This window comes from Bufo bufo, chromosome 1 (assembly GCF_905171765.1).
Source record: "Bufo bufo chromosome 1, aBufBuf1.1, whole genome shotgun sequence".
NCBI classification, from domain to species: domain Eukaryota; kingdom Metazoa; phylum Chordata; class Amphibia; order Anura; family Bufonidae; genus Bufo; species Bufo bufo.
In genome coordinates, this window is record NC_053389.1 from 512,977,388 (window position 1) to 512,984,199 (window position 6,812).

General features: G+C 37.3%; 1 protein-coding gene across 7 annotated transcripts in view; it reads left to right on the forward strand.

Moving 5' to 3' along the window:
• Positions 1–3,618, forward strand: part of FOXP2 (forkhead box P2) — a 271,775-nt gene extending 268,157 nt beyond the window's left edge. For all 7 annotated transcript variants that reach the window (XM_040411193.1, XM_040411186.1, XM_040411240.1 and 4 more), the window contains one exon: positions 1–3,618. This exon is cut by the window's left edge and continues 393 nt beyond it. The gene's annotated coding sequence lies outside the window, so the exon portion shown is untranslated.
• Positions 3,619–6,812: the final 3,194 nt, after the last annotated feature.

Consider the following 6,812-nt stretch of genomic DNA (forward strand, 5'->3'; position numbering starts at 1 on the left):
GTTCTTTATATAATGGCTTGCCCATTTAAAATATGGCTCAAAAGGGTTCATGAAATGACTGAATATGAGGATACATGTTCTGTAGAAAGGAAAAGGCCTCATATACTGCCAAAAATAGTGTTAGTTTCATCAATGTGAATCTCAAGCATACAGTAGTTATAATGTTAGAAACAGATCCTGGCCAAGTTCAACTTGTTGCAATCATTTTTAATTTGCACAGAAGAATCAAAAGTTAGTAATAAGGCTTGTTTAGCTGAATTGATAAACAAAATCAAACAAGCACACTTCTTTTTGTTTGTTTTTTCTTTTCTTTTTTTTATGTTGGTACCACCAGCTGTAAATGACATAAATTAGGTATTACAAACCGCAGTAATTAGACTGTTGCAACATCCAAGAACCTTTAGGCTTCCAGTCTGTGCTGTTAGTGTTAAGTTGTAAAGTGCAATCCTAAGCTAACATTGTCTGTGCGAGCGCCATAGAAACATTTGCATATCTGCATATATCTTACAACTGTACTATTTACCTCCTTGTGATAAAGCTTTGTCTACCTGAAAACACAGTCAAAGGCTACAGCTGCAAACCAAAGCCAACTCTAACAATGGCCAATAGCTCAATGACAGAAGCAGCCACTTGCTTTGGTCAGTCTTCTGTAACTTTAATTAGTACAAAGGAAATATTCCACGAACTACCTGCTGTTTTCTGATGACCTCTGGGATCTTTTTATTTAGCCCTACACAAAGAAACGAAAAAGGAAAGTTGAATAAGAAATAATGTATTCTTCTTCTGAGACCAAAAGCTACTCTACTCTAAATACTATGAAGATTTCACGTAAGACAAAGATGGGAAGTCTCTCTAGTCGAAGATTGATAGAAAGGAGCAAAATGTGGATGACCAGCCAACCAAAATATATGTACTTGACAAATGCAGAATGCATATTGTTATATATAAACATTGTGTTTTTTGTTTTTTTTTCTTTACTTCCCATACAGTTGTTATTTTTTTGTGGTGAATACATGTTGTTAGAGTGTCTTGTACTGTATGGTCTTTATCTGTTGTGTACTATTTTTATAGTCTTAAGTTATAATAAAAAAAAACGTAGAAACCAAACGTAAACGGTCTAGTAAAGCCAAAAAATAATTTCATATTGAGTTAAAGTGAGCTAGGTAAGTTTTACACTGAAATCAAAGATATAGCAAATGTAGACCATGGTATTTATTTTCAGTCAAACCAAAGTTACATAGAATTCTGCCTCTGCTTATACGGGATATTAACATTAACAATACACTCCCCCCTAAAAACATGCACTGACCAACTTGTTGGAATGCTAGTTTTCAAACACAAAATAATCTAAACCCAAAAATGTCACAATTCTTTATTTACTATGTTGTTATAACATAGGCGTTTTTTAAAACCTAGGAGCTTTACACGTTGCTTTTTATGTGCTGTGCCAAGTCTTGATAATACTTTACCCAAACCTAGGGACCTCATAACCTAATTATGGTTATTGCTTTACAAACAGTTTTTGACAGAAGGTGGCTGCTAGAGCTTAACATATGTACCAGCTCCATGTGATGGAGCTGGTTCTTGCAAACTAAGCTCATCATTTATTCTTTGCAGGAGTCAGCAAGAGTTACTTAAAGATATACACAGTCATCTATCATGCCAAATAGAAGGATACAACAGCTTTCAAAGGGGTTCTCCCACTTACCCAAAAGGCTTTCTGAAAGCTTCTACCTCTGCACAAAACAAAATTAGAAACAAAAAAGGCAGATAACATTAATTGTCACAGTATCACAGTACCTGCTACTTTCATGGTGTTTGTCTATTGGTCATATCAGCAAAAAGCTCAGTTTATCTAGCATCTGAAGAACATGTCATATTACTGATGGAAAGAGCACCCTTGATCATTATGATAAATAGGTTAAGACTAACTATGAAAAAGAGGCAATTAGTCTTCATATGTGTGTCCACCTTGGTAGTATAAAAATTGTGATACTCGCACCACCGGGAAAGTGGCCAAAGACGACAATGCTTAAGTATGCATACCTCAGTTACAAAACTTTGAAAGGAAGTCTCAGCCACAGAATGCATATACCTGTAGAGTTTTGCATGGGTTTTGTATAAATTCAATTAAAAATAGCTGCTTGCACATATACCAGAAAAACCTCCAAAACTGCAGTTGCTTTGAAATTAGATGTTAGGTTTTTTGGGGTTTTCTGAGATGCTTGGTCTGTATTTTGATAATTGTGCATATTATGTAAAAATGTTGGTGGACCCATAAATGACCAGACTTTTTTTTCTAAGAAAAATGTTGCTTTAATGCATTTCATTAATTTTTACTCTTATATCATTGCTTGCTAGTAATAGCAAACCCGCTTTCCCGCTCTGCTTTGCGTAGCTGTTGTAAGGCTTTGAACTAATGTATGTATTTATTGCTTGAACTTCTGTGCATACCTTATAAAGCATAATGTCTGACAATTAAAATGGCTCATGTATTCTTGCTTCGATCATACGATGATGATGGGGATCCATTATGTTTTGTATACAGCTAATTTTACCTGTAGCACAAACATCTGTTTATGTATTGGTGGTATATACCTGTTTATTTATCTTTTTGAGGTAAACTAATTTTTGATACTTTTTCATTACTGTGTATTGTGTGTTCATATCTTGAATTCTCTGACGTTAGAAGTCATGGTTAAATTGTAACAGCTGTTATTTGTTCTTGTATTCATGGCTTTCACTGCTGAATAAAGTAAAAGGACCAAACCTAGGATTTGAAAGAAAACTGTCTACCTCTAACACCAGGGAGTTAACATATTTTTATTTTACATATTTTCATTATTTAAAACACAATTGCTTATGGCGCACTTGGTGCCTACGCTGAGTATAAGCTGCCATTTTATGTTAGAAAGGATGCCAATGCTCAGAGAGACTCCATGACCAGTATTTAAAGTTATATTTGAATTTTTAGACCAAGAACATTGGCTTTTTTTACAGAAGGCTGCCTTTACTACATGTAGGAAAGAGGTGCTACTGAGAAAGTGAGTATATAGATTCAATTCTATATCTCTGGAGTCATTGCATACTCCTTATATTTGAACATCAATAACATTTTCTTGTGACTGTTACAAGTATTAGTTAGAATTACTTCTGAATTACTTTCTTTTGAAAATCACGGCATTTGGGGAAGCAATCACAATCATCTTACACTCACAGCTCCTTAACTCTATTCATATATATTCTCAGCTAAGGTAATTGGAAGCACAGGTAGATATCTACTGTACCACTAAAAAAATATTTAAAATAATATTTAAAACGTGTTGACATTGGTCACATTCACTTGAAGCTGTTGCAAATTTGTTCACATCCATACATAATGAGAAACTTGACATGCTAAAGTATAAAATCTACCATTGTTCTTTTTTATTTTTTATTTTTTTAATAAATCTTGGGTTTATTGTACTTGTAGTTAATATACAATGTCTTACTCTTTATGATTGTTAGTATATTTGTTCATAAAATTCTGAATCTTTCACCAATGAGATCTGGTTCGGTAAAAGGATGTACATTTTTACTATATGTATAAACAATATTTCTGAACTGTTGGATGTAAACATGTATATGAATCCATTTCATTCATTTGCCTACATTTCTGGAATAAAATAAAATATCTAATTCTTTTGACCCAATTATTATTAGATTTCTATTTCTTACAGTTCAGCTCACTTTATTGTTATTGTATTGTAATGTATGTCTACAGATGATACCACATGTAATGTGCAAACTATTCAGTCCAAGAGTATTTGTGTAAAAGATCTTGTAAAGAAGAGCAATGAGTATAGTCAATGATAGTTTAACCATTATCAGATGTCATGGTTGAGCAGAAAATGAATAACATTGCATCATTTGGATTTTATTGTTGGAATAAATGTCCCGTGTTGAGCTACAGCTGTAAACGGGGTAGATTTTTTTCTTAACTACTCAGATTATTTTTCTGATTATGTCATCTATGAACATGGTTGCCTGTGGCATATTAGAGATGAGAGTTATGAAAACTTTTATTTGGCTGCTTTTACGAATTTCACAAAGATACAGTATTCGCTTTGTGACAAATTACTTTGTCACAAAGTGCATTTCTTTGTAAGTAGTGCTATTGCGTAGACCCCTGTCATTGAACACCTCAGATGCCGCGTTCATCGCTGAACACGGCATTTGAGAAGAAAAATTAGGGCTTTTAGGGGTTAAAAAAAATACTCACCTCATCCACACTGCGCCTTTAGGTGAAGGTGTGTAAGTGAGATACACTTACCACAACTAAGAGGTATGGAAGCAACAGAACTGATGGCCAGGAGGGAGTCCAGTTGCACAAAAGCTAATTGATGGTCAAGAATAGTTTTGTCATGGCCATATATTCAGTTATGGATGTCTCATGATGGAGCAGAGGACAAGGAGGAGGAGGAGTCTGAGCAGGAGAAGAAGCAGCTGATGATGATGACAAAGACACTGTACTATTTGGGGATGAAAGTTGGCTTCCACAAACAAGACCAGGAGAAGGAGGACAGAATTGTTCTGATTTGGAATACTTACCATTTCAATTTTCACACCAGTAAAGCCACCTCATGTGCTGCAATAGAGCCCTGGTACCTACTGTATGTTTGTATGTCTCCTCCTTCACAGCACTCAATCATTATCATGGTCCCCTCCTTCACCACTTTTATGAGACTGTGATATTTCATGCTGGGCTCCTTGTTCCTCCCTTTCCAAATCCCCTTGTCTGTATTTGCCCAGAGTTCCACTGTTGCTACCACTGCCCCTACCACCAGCACCGTGGCTGAAAGTACCATCAGCACTACCACCAACACAACTAAGCATTGGGTCCCCTGGAACATCCTACTCATTAGTGATGAGCGGCAGGGGCTATATTCGAATTTGTGATATTTCACAAATATTTAGGCGAATATTCGTCATATATTCGCGAATTCGAGATTATTTTCTTGATTGCGAAAAATCAGCAATGTAATATTCCTGTAATGCGCGCGAAATACAGGAGTGGGCCACTTTTGCTACATTTTCCAAGCTGCTAGAAGCTTCCTGAGACTGGAGAAAATGCTTGGCACGGCAGAACATAAAAAATGGCTTTATATGCAGTTAGAGTGCTCCAATATATTCGCTATTGAGCTAATCGGCACTAATAATTCGAATATTTTGGTGCAATACGTGAAACTTCACATTCTAGCAGGTATACATGTATGTATGGACAGCAGAACCTATCACACTACCTAACACACTGCACTGCAACAGCTACACTATATCAGGATATAACCTACACTGACTATCTCCCACTAACTATCTGTATTAGCTTTTATATATATATATATATATATATATATATATATATATATAAGCTATCTATCTAGTGTAGTGTGGAAAGCACAGAGCACAGCAATGATACTGCTGTCTCTCTCAGAACTTTAAAAAAAACTGTAGAAAATGGCTGCTGGGTAGGTTCTTATATAGTAAAGGGTACGCAACTTTCCTATTGGTTGCTAGCGATGATGCGACATTTCAGCCTTCTCATTGGCCCACAAGCAAGAAGGGAGGTTACTGATGAAAAAAAAATCTCGAAAATTCGAAATTACAAATATATATCACTATATTCTAAATATTTGCGAATTCTCAAAGTGCCAATATTCGCAATTTGAATATTCACGCCCAACACTACTACTCATGGCAGTCCAAATAAAGACTGCTTTCACATGTCATCAACAAGGAGACTCTCTTGACTATCTGCCATAATGTGCTTAGGACAAAAAGAACAGTAAAGACAGCGAGAACACCACTGACAGGCTTCTCTGGGGCCGCAAGGAGGAGCTGGAGAAATGCTATGACCTCTGCAGGGGCGTAGCTAGAACTGACTGGGCCCCACAGCTAATTTTTGAATGGGCCCCCTACCACCACAGACACTTCTTTGCAACCTTCTCATCCCATGTAAAATCCACTCCTGTGGCTATTTTACACTTTTTTTTAAATGTATCTACTGTAAATTTTAGCATCCATTTTTACGATGGACACGTGACCGATGCAGTCAATACCTGTCCTCAGTGGTAACGCGTCATCTGTGTGGCACATGATCCACTTACAAGCTTCATGGGTGACACATCACTGCTGAAAAAGGTTATTGGCTGCAGTGGTCATGTGCCCTGCTGTGTGGAGACCCAGGACCTACACAGATGGCACACTTACATATACATGCACCTGACTATCCTGGTACTACTTGTGTGAATATGTAATTGTACCAAAGTAAGCACTAATACACAGCGCAGCAGTGGGGTGGATAAGGAAGGCTGTCATGTACTGTATGATATGCAGAAGGATGGCAGAGGAAGGAGTGGGCAGAGGTTTGGATCAGTATGCAGCTGTCAAATAGCCATCCCAGCCTCTGCCCACCTCCTTCCTTGGCCAGCCTCCTGTACTACAATATGCATGCTATGAAAAATGGAAATGTGAACAAGGCCTAAGATCTCATCCCCGATCCACAAGATAGAGGATAAGTATCTGATTGGTGGGGATCTGACCACTGGAAATCAGAATGAGATCACAAGAAAGAGGTGTTGGAGTCCCTGGAGTGAATGGAACGGCGGTCACACAAGCGCCTTCTGCTCCATTAAACTCTATGGGATTACAGGTCAGCGCTTTACACTTCCCATACAGATGAATGGAGCGGCAGCGCGCATGTTACTGCCATTCCATTCACCCTGAGGACTTCACCTTCCTAGCAGCCGGAACTCCTGTGGATGGGGGATACTTAT